The following is a 16,120-nucleotide window of genomic DNA, read 5'->3' as shown; positions in this document are numbered from 1 at the left end:
ACTCAGCCTGAGGCAGCCTGGGATCAACGTTATTGAGAGCTGCCGGCTCCTGGCGCGCCGGTTGCACGCCGGGAGCGCGTCCCTGCGTGTTGATACGTGGATCGCAGGGACCAAAAATCAGACTCTAAGAATCATAACTCGAGGCCGAGGGACCTTCAGAATTAGGCCACGCTTCTGCAGGCGCTGAAATTCTTTGGTACGGAGTAGCCCTTATACACCGTTTGGTGACTGGGGATTTACAGTCTTACAGGCGAGCCTAGTTTCTCTTGGAAGCACTGTCTGTTCGCTCTTTTTTTTAAGAACATCTTTTTTGGAGTATAATTGCTTTACAATGGTGTGTTAGTTTCTGCTGTATAACAAAGTGAAGCAGCTATACGTATACGTAATCCCCATAGCCCCTCCCTCTTGCGTCTCCCTCCCACCCTCCCTATCCCACCCCTGTAGGTGGACACAAGACACCGAGCTGATCTCCCTGTGCTCTGCAGCTGCTTCCCACTAGCTATCTATTTTATATTTGGTAGTGTATATATGTCCATGCCACTCTCTCACTTCGTCCCAGTTTACCCTTCCCCCTCCCCGTCTCCTCAAGTCCATTCTCTACGTCTGCGTCTTTATTCCTGTCCTGCCCCTAGGTTCATCAAAACCATTTTTTTTTTTAGATTCCATATATATGTGTTACCATATGGTATTTGTTTTTCTCTTTCTGAATTACTTCACTCTGAATGACAGACTCAGGGTCCATCCACCTCACTACAAATAACTCAATTTTGTTTCTTTTTATGGCTGAGTAATATTCCATTGTATATATGTGCCACATCTTCTTTATCCATTCATCTGTTTATGGACACTTAGGTTGCTAACATGTCCTGGCTACTGTAAATAGTGCTGCAGTGAACATTGTGGTACGTGACTCTTTTTGAATTATGGTTTTCTCAGGGTATATGCCCAGTAGTGGGATTGCTGGGTCATATGGTAATTCTATTTTTAATTTTTTTAAGGAACCTCCATACTGTTCTCCATAGTGGCTGTATCAATTTACATTCCCACCAACAGTTCAAGAGGGTTCCCTTTTCTCCACACCCTCTCCAGCATTTATTGTCTGTAGATTTCTTTTTTTTTTTTTTTTGCAATACGCGGGCCTCTCACTGTTGTGGCCTCTCCCATTGCGGAGCACAGGCTCTGGACGCGCAGGCTCAGCAGCCATGGCTCACGGGCCTAGCCACTCCGTGGCATGTGGGATCTTCCCGGACCGGGGCACGAAGCCGTGTCCCCTGCATCGGCAGGCAGACTCTCAACCACTGCGCCACCAGGGAAGCCCTGTTTGTAGATTTTTTGATGATGGCCATTCTGACTAGTGTGAGGTGATACCTCCTTGTAGTTTTGATTTGCATTTCTCTAATGATTAGTGATGTTGAGCATCCTTTCATGTGTTTGTTGGTAATCTGTATATCTTCTTTGGAGAAATGTCTGTTTAGGTCCTCTGCCCATTTTTGGATTGGGTTGTTTGTGTTTTTGATATTGAGCTGCATGAGCTGCTTGTATATTTTGGAGATTAATCCTTTGTGAGTTGCATTGTTTGCAAATATTTTCTCCCATTCTGAGGGTTGTCTTTTCATCTTGTTTATGGTTCCTTTTGTTGTGCAAAAGCTTTTAAGTTTCATTAGGTACCATTTATTTATTTCTGTTTTTATTTCCATTTCTTTAGGAGGTGGGTCAAAAAGGATCTTGCTGTGATTTATGTCATAGAGTGTTCTGCCTATGTTTTCCTCTAAGAGTTTGATAGTGTCTGGCCTTACATTTAGGTCTTTAATCCATTTTGAGTTTATTTTTGTGTAAGGTGTTAGGGAGTGTTCTAATTTCATTCTTTTACATGTAGCTGTCCAGTTTTCCCAGCACCACGTATTGAAGAGGCTATCTTTTCTCCATTGCATGTTCTTGCCTCCTTTAGCAAAGATAAGGTTACCACATGTGCATGGGTTTATCTCTTGAGTTTTCTATCCTGTTCCATTGATTTATGTTTCTGTTTTTGTGCCAGTACCATACCGTCTTGATTAATGTAGCTTTGTAGTATAGTCTGGAGTCAAGGGAGCCTGATTTCTCCAGCTCCGTTTTTCTTTCTCAAGATTGCTTTGGCTACTTGGGGTCTTTTGTGTTTCCATACAAATTGCGAAATTTTTTGTCTAGTTCTGTGAAAAATGCCATTGGTAGTTTGATAAGGATTGCACTGAATCTGTAGATTGCTTTGGGTAGCATAGTCATTTTCACAATGTTGTTTCTTCCAATCCAAGAACATAGTTTATCTCTCCATCTGTTTGTATCATCTTTAATTTCTTTCATCAGTGTCTTATGGTTTTCTGCATACAGGTCTTTTGTCTCCTTAGGTAGGTTTATTCCTAGGTATCTAGGTATTTATTCTTTTTGTTGCAATGGTAAAGGGGAGTGTTTCCTTAACTTCTCTTTCAGATTTTTCATCATTAGTGTATAGGAATGCAAGAGATTTCTGTGCCTTAACTTTGTATCCTGCTACTTTACCATATTCATTGATTAGCTCTAGTAGTTTTCTGGTAGCATCTTTAGGATTCTCTATGTATAGTATCATGTCATCTGCAAACAGTGGCAGCTTTACTTCTTCTTTTCCAATTTGCATTCCTTTTATATCTTTTTCTTCTCTGATTGCTGTGACTAATACTTCCAAAACTATGTTGAATAATAGTGGTGAGATTGGGCAACCTTGTCTTATTCCTGATCTTAGTGGAAATGGTTTCAGTTCTTCGCTATTGAGAATGATGTTGGCTGTGGGTTTGTCATATATGGCCTTTATTATGTTGAGATAAGTTTCCTCTATGCCTACTTTCTGGAGGGTTTTTAACATAAGTGGGTGTTGCATTTTGTCAAAAGCTTTTTCTGCATCTATTGAGATTATCATATAGTTTTTATTCTTCAATTAGTTAATATGGTGTATCACATTGATTGATTTGCATATATTGAAGAATCCTTGCATTCCTGGGGTAAACCCTACTTGATCATGGTGTATGATCCTTTTATGTGCTGTTGGATTCTGTTTGCTAGCATTTTGTTGAGGATTTTTGCATCTATGTTCATCAATGATGTTGACCTATAGTTTTCTTTTTTTGTGACATCTTTATTTGGTTTTGGTATCAGGGTGATGGTGGCCTCGTAGAATGAGTTTGGGAGTGTTCCTCCATCTGCTATATTTGGAAGAGTTTGAGAAGGATAGGTGTTAGCTCTTCTCTAAATGTTTGGTAGAATTCACCTGTGAAGCCATCTGGTCCTGGACTTTTGTTTGTTGGAAGATTTTTAATCACAGTTTCAATTTCAGTGCTTGTGATTGGTCTGTTTATATTTTCTATTTCTTCCTGGTTCAGTCTCAGAAGGTTGTGCTTCTCTAAGAATTTGTCCATTTCTTCCAGGTTGTCCATTTTATTGGCATAGAGTTTCTTGTAGTAATCTCCCACGATCCTTTGTATTTCTGAAGTGTCAGTTGTTACTTCTCCTTTTTCATTTCTAATTCTATTGATTTGAGTCTTCTCCCTTTTTCTCTTGATGAGTCTGGCTAATGGGTTATCGATTTTGTTTATCTTCTCAAAGAACCAGCCTTTAGTTTTATTGATCTTTGCTATTGTTTCCTTCATTTCTTTTTCATTTATTTCTGATCTGATCTTTATGATTTCTTTTCTTCTGCTAACTTTGTTTTTTCTTTTTTTGTTGTTCTTCTTTCTCTAATTGCTTTAAGTGTAAGGTTAGGTTGTTTATTTGAGATTTTTCCAGTTTCTTGAGGTAGGATTGTATTGCTATAAACTTCCCTCTTAGAACTGCTTTTGCTGCATCCCATAGGTTTTGGGTTGTCATGTTTTCATTGTCATTTGTTTCTAGGTATTTTTTTTAAAACATCTTTATTGGAGTATAATTGCTTTACAATGGTGTGTTAGTTTCTGCTTTACAACAAAATGAATCAGTTATATATATACATATGTTCCCATATCTCTTCCCTCTTGCGTCTCCCTCCCTCCCACTCTCCCTATCCTACCCCTCCAGGCAATCACAAAGCACCGAGCTGATCTCCCTGTGCTATGCCACGGCTTCCCTCTAGTTATCTGCCTTACGTTTGATAGTGTATATATGTCCATGCCTCTCTCTCGCTTTGTCACAGCTCATCCTTCCCCCTCCCCATATCCTCAAGTCCATTCTCTAGTAGGTCTGTGTCTTTATTCCTCTTACCCCTAGGTTCTTTATGACATTTTTTTTCCTTAAATTCCATATATATGTGTTAGCATACGGTATTTGTCTCTCTCTTTCTGACTTACTTCACTCTGTATGACAGACTCTAGCTCTATCCACCTCATTACAAATAGCTCAATTTCATTTCTACATAATTTTTGATTTCCTCTTTCATTTCTTCAGTGATCTCTTGGTTATTTAGTAGTGTATTGTTTAGCCTCCATGTTTTTTTTTTTTTACATGTTTTTTTTCCAGTAATTGATATCTAGTCTCGTAGCATTGTGGTCAGAAAAGAAACTTGATACAATTTCAATTTTCTTAAATTTACCAAGGCTTGATTTGTGACCCAAGATATGATCTATCCTGGAGAATGTTCCCTGAGCACTTGAGAAGAAAGTGTATTCTGTTGCTTTTGGATGGAATGTCCTATAAATATCAACTAAGTTCATCTTGTTTAATGTGTCATTTAAAGCTTGTGTTTCCTTATTTATTTTCATTTTGGATGATCTGTCCATTGGTTAAAGTGGGGTGTTAAAGTCCCCTACTATGATTATGTTACTGTCGATTTCCCCTTTTATGGCTGTTAGTATTTGACTTATGTATTGAGGTGCTCCTATGTTGGGTGCATAAATATTTACAATTGTTATATCTTCTTCTTGGATTGATCCCTTGATCATTATGTAGTGTCCTTCTTTGTCTCTTGTAATAGTCTTTATTTTAAAGTCTGTTTTGTCTGATATGAGAATTGCTACTCTAGCTTTCTTTTGATTTCCATTTGCATGGAATATCTTTTTCCATCCCCTCACTTGCAGGCTGTATGTATCCCTAGGTCTAAAGTGGGTCTCTTGTAGACAGCATATATATGGGTCTTGTTTTTGTATCCATTCAGCCAGTCTATGTCTTTTGGTTGGAGCATTTAATCCATTTACATTTAAGGTAATTATCGCTATGTATGTTCCTATTACTATTTTCTTAATTGTTTTGGGTTTGTTATTGTAGGTCTTTTCCTTCTCTTCTGTTTCCTGCCTAGAGAAGTTCCGTTAGCATTTGTTGTAAAGCTGGTTTGGTGGTGCTGAACTCTCTTAGCTTTTGTTTGTCTGTACAGGTTTTAATTTCTATGTCAGATCTGAATGAGATCCTTGCTAGGGAGACTAATCTTGGTTGTAGGTTTTTCCCTCTCATCACTTTAAATATGTCCTGCCAGTCTCTTCTGGCTTGCAGAGTTTCTGCTGAAAGATCAGCTGTTAACCTTATGGGGATTTCCTTGTATGTTATTTGTTGCTTTTCCCTTGCTGCTTTTAATATTTTTTCTTTGAATTTAATTTTTGATAGTTTGATTAATATGTCTTGGCATGTTTCTCCTTGGATTAATCCTGTATGGGACTCTCTGCACTTCCTGGACTTGATTGACTATTTCCTTTCCCGTATTAGGGAAGTTTTCAACTATCATCTCTTCAAATATTTTCTCAGTCCCTTTCTTTTTCTCTTCTTCTTCTGGGACCCCTACAATTTGAATGTTGGTGCATTTAATGTTGTCCCAGAGGTCTCTGAGACTGTCCTCAATTCTTTTCATTCTTTTTTCTTTATTCTGCTCTGCGGTAGTTATTTCCACTATTTTATCTTCCAGGTCACTTATCCGTTCTTCTGCCTCAGTTATTCTGCTACTGATTCCTTCTAGAGAATTTTTAATTTCATTTATTGTGTTGTCCATCACTGTTTGTTCGCTCTTTAGTTCTTCTAGGTCCTTGTTAAATGTTTCTTGTATTTTCCCCATTCTATTTCCGAGATTTTGGATCGTCTTTACTATCATTACTCTGAATTCTTTTTTCAGTTTAGACTGCCCATTTCCTCTTCATTTGTTTGGTCTGGTGGGTTTTTACTTTGCTGCTTCATCTGCTGTGTATTTCTCTGTCTTCTCATTTTGCTTAACTTACTGTGTTTGGGGTCTCCTTTTCGCAGGCTGTAGGTTCATAGTTCCCTGTGTTTTTGGTGTCTGCCCCCAGTGGGTGAGGTTGGTTCAGTGGGTTGTGTAGGCTTCTTGGTGGAGGGGACTGGTGCCTGTGTTCTGGTGTGTGAGGCTGGATGTTGTCTTTCTGGTGGGCAGGACCGTGTCCAGTGGTGTGTTTTGGGGTGTCTGTGGACTTATTATAATTTTAGGCAGCCTCTCTGCCTATGGGTGGGGTTGTGTTCCTGTCTTGCTAGTTGTTTGGCATGGTGTGTGCAGCACTGGAGCGTGCTGGTCATTGAGTGGAGCTGGGTCTTAGCGTTGAAGTGGAGATCTCTGGGAAAGTTCTCACCTACTGATATTATGTGTGTCCGGGAGGTGTCTGGTGGTCCAATGTCCTGAACTCAGCTCTCCCCACTCAGAGGCTCAGGCCTGACACCCGGCTGGAGCACCAAGACCCTGTCAGCCACACGGCCAGGTATGTGGGGAGTTTCTTGCCTTTTGGAAAGTCTGCGTTTTTCTGCCACTGTTCAGTAGGTGTTCTGTAGGAGTTTTTCCACATGTAGTTGTATTTTTGATGTATCTGTGGGGAGGAAAGTGATCTCCACGTCTTACTCCTCCACCATCTTGAAGGTCCTCCTCTCTGTTGGTTCTTTAGAATGTGAACAAGAGCTTTCATGTGTGCCAGGCATTGTGTTATTTAATTCTCACAAGAACCCTCTCAGGTAATTAGTGTTATTATTATGGGCTCCATTTCTCAGATGGGTAGACTGAAGCTGGGATTGGTTAAATGAGCCAGGATTTGGCTTTAGGATTGTCTGACTCTGAAGGGTAGTCTTTTCGCACTGCTTCCTAAAGTGGAAGTTGGGGTCCCGCCTGGAAGGGAGTTACAACAACCCGCATTTAGAGAGAGACTTATGGGGCCCAACACCCTACTAGGGAAGCCTCTGGAAGCCTCCTCTCCTTGGTCTCATTTCGACTGGGGTGGGGCTGGGAGGTAGGGAGGGGGTGGGTGGGGTCAGGTGGGACCTCTGGGGACTCCCTCAGTCCTCACTCTTCCCCAGGACATTCCAAAAACTTCTCTGAGGGCTGAGGGCTGCTGGTCTGCAATCTTAGAATCTGGGTTTACTGTAAGGGCTCTGGGAAGCCAGTGCAGCAGGGCAGCGACTAGGTCACAGGAGTGCGTCTGGTTGCTGAGTGAGAATGAAAAGAGGAGGATGAGCAGGGAGACCTCAGGGAGTCTTTGGCAGAGGGAGAGCTGGACTAGAGGGCAATTTCAGCATGAAGAGGAGGGGACAGGTTTGAGATCTATTTTGGACTGGAATCGATAGGATTGCCGTGAGGAAAGGGGAAGAGTGGAGGAAGATTTGGGGTTTTTTTGTTGTTGTTGGATGGGTGCGGGTGGGGAGCCCGAGAGCAGGTGGGAGGTAAGAATCCATTCTGCATAAGCTGTATTTAGGTGACTGGATCATACCCAGGTTGAATATAGAAGCTTGGAGCTAGAGGCTAGGTAGCGCTAGAGAAATAAATTTGCGCGCAGCTGCATAGAGATGGCCTTTAGTCTCTGGGCCTCTGCTTCATCGTCTTTAAAATGGAGAGATAGTCTCTAAGGTATGAAGTCAAGAGCTTCTGTCTCCCTCATCTGGCACCGTCATCTAGTCCCTTCAGTCTGTGGACTGAAATAAAAGCTCACAATGTGAGAGCTGTGAGTTTCGTTTTATTTGGGGATGTACTGAGGACTATAGCCCAGGAGACTGCCTCCCAGATGGGGCTGAGGAACTGCTCCGAACAGGTAAGAGGGGAGGTCAGCACATACATGATTTTGGAGACGGGTATGTAGTCAAGCACACATCTTGGTAGAAGGTTACTGCTAGTCATGAGTAGATATTTTAGTTAATGATTTTTAGTGCTTTTCTAAGTATAGTAAAATGCAAGAAATTGGGTTCATAAATTTTTCTCTTGAAACTATTTATTTGAAGGCCTGTTTAGCCAGTTTCCTCAGAGCATAGAGTGCCTCATTGTCAGTCTCTGTCCTGAACACCTTTCAGGGTACATTGATGGTCAGAGACTGCAGTGGCTAATGACTCAATACTTGTAGAGCACGATGGTGAGCAACATTCTCTACTTGACAAGTCCTTGGCAGGAGACCCCAGCACTTTCCAGACAGCCACGGCATCCCTGGGAAATCCCTGAATTTGAGATGTCAGCCCTCACGGATTCCTGGGTTCTACTCAGAATGAAAATGTGAGTCAGTTCTCCCACCACTCCCATCTGTCCCACCATCCAGCACTAAAAGATTTCAGGATTGGGAATTCCCTGGCAGTCCAGTGGTTAGGGCTCCACACTCCACTTCAGGGGCATGGGTTCAACCCCTGGTTGGGGAGCTAAGATCCCACAAGCCATGCAGCATGGCCAAAAAAAAAAAAAAAAAAAAAAGATTTCAGCATGAAAATTACAAAGCAAAAGGAGACATCAAGGTAAGGGAACAGTGACCCAAAGAGAAGCCAGAATTCTGTCCTTTGATCTAGACAAAGGACAGGATTCTTGGGCTGTATTTACACAGAGATCCCAAAAAGCCAGGAACCCTGAGTCCATGCAGCTAGTCTGGCCAGTTTAGTCAGGAAGACTGTGGCGAGTCCAGAGGACTCAGCTGGCCTCAGGTGAGAATTTCCTTTTAAAATAATGACTGTGGACATTTCAGACACATTGAGTATCTTCATCAGTATATGTGCTTTCCTTTTAAATTTTATAAATGGCCAGTTTGGAAAAACTAGGCATAATTTTATGTTTCGGAGTAAAAAGCACAGAAGATGGAAGTGCTGAATTTTATTTTATCCTTAGTTTTTTAATAAACTTATTATTTTTTTTGATGTGTTGGGTCTTTTTTGCTGCGTGCGGGCTTTTTCTAGTTGCAGCGAGCGGCAGGGTTACTCTTCGTTGCGGTGCACAGGCTCCTCATTGCAGTGGCTTCTCTTGTTACAGAGTACAGGCTCTAGGTGCTCTAGGTGCGGGCTTCAGTAGTTGTGGCACGCGGGCTCAGTAGTTGTGGCTCTCGGGCTCTAGAGCACAGGCTCAGTAGTTGTGGTGCACGGGCTTAGTTGTTCTGCGGCATGTGGGATCTTCCCAGACCAGGGCTTGAACCCGTGTCCCCTGCATTGGCAGGCAGATTCTTAACCACTGCGCCACCAGGGAAGTACCGGAAGTGCTGAATTTTAAATCCATTATCTTTTTAAAGCCACTCTACATTTATGTGCTCGCTGGGTTTTACAGAAAGTGATTGGAAAGTGTAAGTTGGCCAACTAGGCCACTTTTCTCTTGGAATTAAATCTTCCCAAAGTTCCAGGAACATTTGTCCTCCAATCTCTTTGGGTTGTCAGTCATCAGAAAGTCCTTTATCCAAAGTTTTCGATCTCCACAGGCTTGACCAATTTTTTTTGTGTGGTGGGTTTTTTTTGTTTGTTTGTATTTTGGTCATTGCAAGCAAGGTTTATTAAAGAGGACTTCTCGCTCTTCCATCTTTTTAGGTGTAACTTAAACACAATAAAATGCACATTTCCACCACCCCAGAAAGTTCACTCATGTCTCCTCTTAAGTAGTTCCCCACACATCACCTCACAGGCAAACACAGATCTGGTTTCCATAGTCATATTTCTGTTGGCCTGTTTTAGAACTTGAAACAAATGAAGTTATACACCGTGTGCTCTTGTGTCTGGCTCAGCAAAATGTTACTGAGATTGATTCATCCATGTTAAGTATTAATAATTTACTCCTCTTTTTTCTTCTCATAAATTTTTCTCTTGAGAGATCTTAAGACTCACAAGAAGAACAAAAATACAAAGAGTATGCAAGAGTTTTCATATACCTTCCATCCAGCCTAGCCCAATGGTAATATTTTATATAACCATAGTACGTTGTCAAAACCCAGAATTAACATTAGTACAATACTGTTAACTCAGGTAGACACTTTATTCAGCTTTCACCAATTTTTATATGCATTTGTGTGTGTGTGTGTGTGTGTGTGTGTGTGTTTCTAAGCTGGTATAGATTTGGGTAATGACAGCCACAATCAGCATACACAATGGCTCTATGACCCCCCAAAACTCCCTCTGTCCATCCTTGTGACACCACACCCTCCATCCCTAATGCCTGACACCCCCTAATCTGTTCTCTGTTGCCACACTATTGCCTTTTCCAGAATGTTATATAAATGCAATCACACAGTATATAACTTTTTGAGACTGGCTTCTTTCACTCAACACAATGCCTTTGAGATTGATCTGTGTTGTCACATGTATGGATAGTCCCTTCTTTTTTATTGCGAGTATTATTCTGTTTTATGCACGCACCACAGTTTGTTCATCCGTTTACCTGTTAAAGGACATTTTAGTTGTTTCCAGTTTTTGGTGATGATGAATAGAGTTAATATAAAATTTTTGTGCAGAATTTTGTATGAACATACATTCTCATTTCTCTACCATGCGATTTTGGGATTGCTGGGTCATATGCAAGTGTATATTTAACTTTTAAGAGACTGTCAAACTGTTTTCTGGAGTACCATTTTCTATTCTCAACAACAGTGTATGAGAGTCCCAGTTGTTCCACATCCTCACCAACTCTTGATGTTATAATTTGTTTTTGTTTTTTGCCTTTCTAATGGGTGTGCAGTGATATCTCATCATGGTTTTGATTTTCATTTCCCTAATGGCTAAAGATGTTGAGTATCTCTTTGTTTTCTTATTGGCCATTTGTATATCATCTTTGGTAAAATGTCTGTTTAAGTCTTTGCCCATTTTTTCTTGGGTTGTTTGTTTTCTTAAGGTTGAGTTTTATGTGTGTGTGTGTGTGTGTGTGCGCGTGCGCGTGCGTGTGTGTATGTGTATATTCTGGATATAAGCCCTATGTTGAATATGCGATTTGCAAATACAGTCATCCCTTGTTATCTGCGAGGGGATTGTTTCCAGAACCTCTCCCACCCTGAGGTTACCTAAATTTGTGACTGCTCAAGTCCCTTATGGTAGTGAGACAGGCTAGGACCTGGGATCTGGGACCCTCTACTGGAGTGCTTGCACCTGGACAAACATCTCCTTCGGCAATAAAATACAAAGAAAGTATAAGGGACTAAAAATAACTGCATGCATGTGCAGTTGGGGCAAAGTGTGAACAACAAGATGCAAAAAGGCCAAAACCCAACTGCCCAGAGCAAAAGCAGGGTACCCTGATGGTCCCTGCACACAGCACTACCCAGGGGGTGGGCAGAGCATCGAAGCCTGCCCACCTCTAGCCTCACCCCATTTAAGGAAGCAGCTCACCACCCGCCTCGGGGAGTGAGCAAGGGTAGCTCTGACTTGTTCTTACTCCCTCGTGCTGCAGCCCGAGCCCCAGTACAGCCTTGCCCGAATTCCTTGTCCAGCCTCTTATCAATTTCTAACAGTAGGACCTCTGACACTGTCCTCTGTTGGTTGAATCTGCAGGTGTGGAATCTGCGGATACTGAGGGCCCACTGTATTTTCTCCCAGTCTGTGACTTATCTCTTCATTCTTTCAACACTGTCTTTCAGAGAAAAGGTTTAAATTTTGATGAAATTCAATTTACCAAAATTTTCTTTTATGGTTCATGTTTTGGTGTCATGTCTAAGAACTCTGCCTCACACCAGGTTGTAAAGCTTTTCTTTAATGTTTTCTTCTACAGTTTTATAGCTTTATGTTTAGCTCTATGGTCCATTTTGAGTTAATTTTTGTATAAGGTGTGAGGTTTAGATCCAGAGGACTTTTTTTTTTTTTTTTTTTTGCAGTACGTGGGCCTCTCACTGTTGTGGCCTCTCCCGTTGCAGAGCACAGGCTCTGGACGCGCAGGCTCAGTGGCCACGGCTCATGGGCCTAGTTGCTCCACAGCATGTGGGATCTTCCCGGACCGGGGCACGAACCCGTGTCCCTTGCATCGGCAGGCGGACTCTCAACCACTGCGCCACCAGGGAAGCCCAGGTCCAGAGTTTTTTTACATATGGATGTCCAGTTGTTTAAACACTGTTTGGTAAAAAGACCGTCTTTCATCCATTGAATTGCCTTTGCACCTTTGTGCAAAAATCAGTTGGTTGTTTTGAGTGGTTTCTGGTTTTGGACTCTGTTCTGTTTCATTGATCTCTGTGTTTATCCCTTTTTCAGTATTACACTGTCTTAATTACTGCAGCTGTACAGTAATTTTTTAAATCAAGTGAGTCTTCCAGCATTTCCTTTTCAAAGTTGTTTTACAATCAGCTTAACTGCAGCTACAAAAAAAAAATCTTGATAGAATTTTGGTTGGAATAGTGTTGAATCTATAGAACATTTTGGAAAGAACTGGTATCCCATTTACTTCAGTCTTCTTTGATTTTTTTCATCAGACTTTTGTAGTTTTCAGCATACAGATCTTGCACATAGTTTATTGGATTTATGCCTAAGATTTTCTGTCCTTTTTAGGCTATTGTAAATGTTGTTTTAAAAATTTTGGTTTCTGGTAGTTTACTGCTAGGTTACAGAAATGCAGTTGATTTTCAGGTGTTGACATAATGTTCTGCAACCTTGCTAAACTCATTTGTTATTTCTAGAAGATTTTTTTTGTAGATTCCATGGGATTGTCTGCTTGGACAATTATGTTGTCTGTGAAAGAGACAATTTTATTTCTATCTTTCTAATATTTATGTCTTTGTTTCTTTTTCTTGTCTTTTTTCTGGCCTTCTAGTACCTGTGTTGAATAGGAGTGGTGAGAAGGAACATCTTCGCCTTGTTCCCGATCTTAGAGGAAAAGCATTCAATCTTTTACCAGTAAGTGTGATGTTCGTTTTAATTTTTTTGTAGAGATCGTTATTCAGGTGAAGGAAGTTCCCTTTGTTTCTAATTTACTGAGTTCTTTTATCCTGAATGGCCATTGAATTTTGTCACATGCCTTTTATGCATCAATTTATATGATCATTTGATTTTTCTTTTTAGTTTGTTAACATTGTGGATTACATTGATTGATTTTTTAAAAATATTTATTTATTATTTATTTTATTTTTAGTTTGGCTGCGTCGGGTCTTAGTTGTGGCACGCAGGATCTTCGTTGTGGCACGCAGTATCTTTAGTCGTGGCATGCAGGCTTCCTAGTTGTGGCATGCATGCGGGATCAAGTTCCCTGACCAGGGATCGAACCTGGGCCCCCTGCATTGGGAGTGTGGAGTCTTACCCACTGGACCACCAGGGAAGCCCCTACATTGATTGATTTTAAAATATTGAACCAATATTGCATTTCTGGTATACACCGGGCTTGGTCACGGTGGAATATATGTACATACATATACACATACGCACACACACCTATATTGCTGGATTTTGATTTGCTAATTTTTGTTGAGGAGATTTCTATGTTTATGAAAGATAATTGGTCTATAGTTTTCTTCTGTTGTCTGATTTTGGTATCAGGGTAATGGTGGCCTCAAAATGAGTTGGGAAGTGTTCCCTCCTCTTCTGTTTTCTGAAAGAGTTGTGTAGAATTGGTTTTATTTCTTCTTTAAATGTTTGGTAGAATTTATATTTGAAAACATCCAGAGATTTCTTTTTTATGGAGTTTTTTTTTATATAAGATTTTTTTTTTTACAATTTAATCATTCAACAATTTAAAAATATATATTTATTTATTTATGGCTGCTTCAGGTCTTAGTTGCAGCACACAGGATCTTTTGTTGCGACACTCAGGCTTCTCTCTAGTTGCAGTGCATGGGCTCTGTAGTTGCAGTACACAGGCTCTCTAGTAGTGACGCGTGGGCTCAGTAGTTGCCCTGCTGCATGTGGCATCTTAGTTCTCTGACTAGGGATTGCACCCACGTCCCCTGCATTGGAAGGCGGATTCTTAACCACTGGACCACCAGGGAAGTACCTTCTTTATGGAGCTTTTATTTATATATTTTTTTAATTAAAAATTTTATTTATTTATTTATTTATTTTTGGCTGCGTTGGGTCTCTGTTGCTGCTCATGGGCTTTCTCTAGTTGTGGTGAGCAGGGGCTACTCTTTGTTACACTGTGTGAGCTTCTCATTGCAGTAGCTTCTCTTGTCGCGGAGCATGGGCTCTAGGCGCATGAGCTTCAGTAGTTGTGGCATGTGGGCTCAGTAGTTGTGGCTCATGGGCTCTAGAGCGCAGGCTCAGTAGTTGTGGCACACGGGCTTAGTTGCTCCGCGGCACATGGGATCTTCCCAGACCAGGGATCAAACCCCTGTCCCCTGCATTGGCAGGTGGATTCTTAACCATTGCACCACCAGGGAAGTCCCTTTATGGAGCTTTTAACTACAAATTCTATTTCTTTAATGAATATAGGATTATTCAGGTTATCTTTTTATTCTTGGGTAAATTTCAGTTGTTTTTATTTTTCAAGGAATAAGTCCATTTCATCTAAGTTGCCAAATTTATGTATGTTGATTTGTTCACAAAATTCACTTTTAAAGTCTGTGGGGTCTGTAGTCATATCCCCTTTTTCATTCCTGAAATTAGTAACCTGTGTCTTTTTTTTTAATTTTATCAATTTTTAATTTTAATTTTTGGCTGTGTTGGGTCTTTGTTGCTGTGTGCGGGCTTTCTCTGGTTGCGGCGAGTGGGGGCTACTCTTCGTTGTGGTGTGCGGGCTTCTCATTGCGGTGGCTTCTCTTGTTGCAGAGCATGGGCTCTAGGCATGCGGGCTTCAGTGGTTGTGGCATGTGGGCTCAGTAGTTGTGGCACATGAGCTCTACAGCACAGGCTCAGTAGTTGTGGCACACGGGCTTAGTTACTCCATGGCATGTGGGATCTTTCTGGGCCAGGACTCGAACCTGTGTCCCCGGCATTGGCAGGCGGATTCTTAACCACTGCACCACCGGGGAAGCCCCAGTAACCTGTGTCTTTTGTCTTTATTTCTTCGTCAGTCTGGCTAGAGAATGTTGATATTTTACATTTTTGTTGGTAATCCAGAAGGTTCGGTTCAGGTTGCAAGTTTCAGCCTGCCTGCTGTGGGCTGTGGTTCCAAAGTCAGCTCAGTTTTTAAAGCATTTGCAGTGCCCGTTGGATCAGTCCCACGTGTGTGCTACCCAGTGGTCAGTCGGGGACCTTGGTAGTGTGCTACCTTGTAGCTCAGATGGCAAGGCTTGTGATATGCTGTTTAGGGTCAGATCTGTACATGTAAGCTCCAGGGTGAGCCCAGGAGGTCATACATAGCTTTCTGGGATGTCTCTCTAGATCTCCCTCATCTCTATGATGTTCTCAATACCTTTTGATGCCCTAGACCCTCCCTTCCTCGTCCCCTAGCCAGAAAGATAGGTGTATTAGTTTGCTGGGGCTGCCATAACAAAATACCACAGACTGGGTGACTTAAACAACAGAAATTTATGTTCTCACAGTTCTGAAGGCTGAAATTCCACGATGAAGTTTCCTGCAAGGTTGATTTCCTCTGAAGCCTCTCTCCTTGCTTTCTTGCTGTGTCCTCACATGGTCTCTCCTCTGTGCATGTACATGTCTGTGTCCTAAACCCCTCTTCTTATAACGACACCAGTCATATTAGATTAGGCTCTACCCTAATGACTTCATTTTACCCTCATTACCGCATTAAAGGCCATCTCCAAATGTAGTCACATTCTGTGATACTGGGGGTTATGACTTCAATATATGAATTTGAGGGGGACCATTCAGCCCCTAACAGTGTGGCTTTAGTTTCTCTGCTCTGTTGTGCACTTCTTACTGCTGTGTCTGCGTCTGGGACCACGGGAGGACAGGGAGAGAAACAAAGCAATGGTATTCTCTCCATGCTCTTGGAATCACAGCTCCTCTGGTTAGAGACAAATTTCCCCTCCATTAGAGTTTTAAGCATCTGACCACCCACTACTGCCATCAACACTAAGGTATTGCCTGCAGCCTGGGGCAGGAAAACAGAAAAAAGAAAAAGAATAACAAAAACCAA

The 16,120-nt window shown here is 41.5% G+C and overlaps 1 protein-coding gene across 6 annotated transcripts in view; it reads left to right on the top strand.

The window, feature by feature from the left end:
- Positions 1–39: 39 nt before the first annotated feature.
- Positions 40–16,120, top strand: part of KCTD6 (potassium channel tetramerization domain containing 6) — a 56,760-nt gene continuing 40,679 nt past the window's right edge. For 4 of the 6 annotated variants that reach the window (XM_049715368.1, XM_049715365.1, XM_049715364.1 and 1 more), the window contains exons 1-2: positions 5,513–6,662; positions 12,902–12,984. The gene's annotated coding sequence lies outside the window, so the exon portion shown is untranslated. Of the gene's footprint in view, positions 197–5,512; positions 6,663–12,901; positions 12,985–16,120 lie in introns of those variants that run through there. The other 2 variants (XM_049715369.1, XM_049715366.1) reach the window with 1 other exon arrangement.

Source organism: Orcinus orca, chromosome 10 (assembly GCF_937001465.1).
Source record: "Orcinus orca chromosome 10, mOrcOrc1.1, whole genome shotgun sequence".
NCBI classification, from domain to species: domain Eukaryota; kingdom Metazoa; phylum Chordata; class Mammalia; order Artiodactyla; family Delphinidae; genus Orcinus; species Orcinus orca.
Note: the sequence above shows the minus strand (reverse complement) of the source record. Positions and strands in the feature narration are given on the sequence as shown.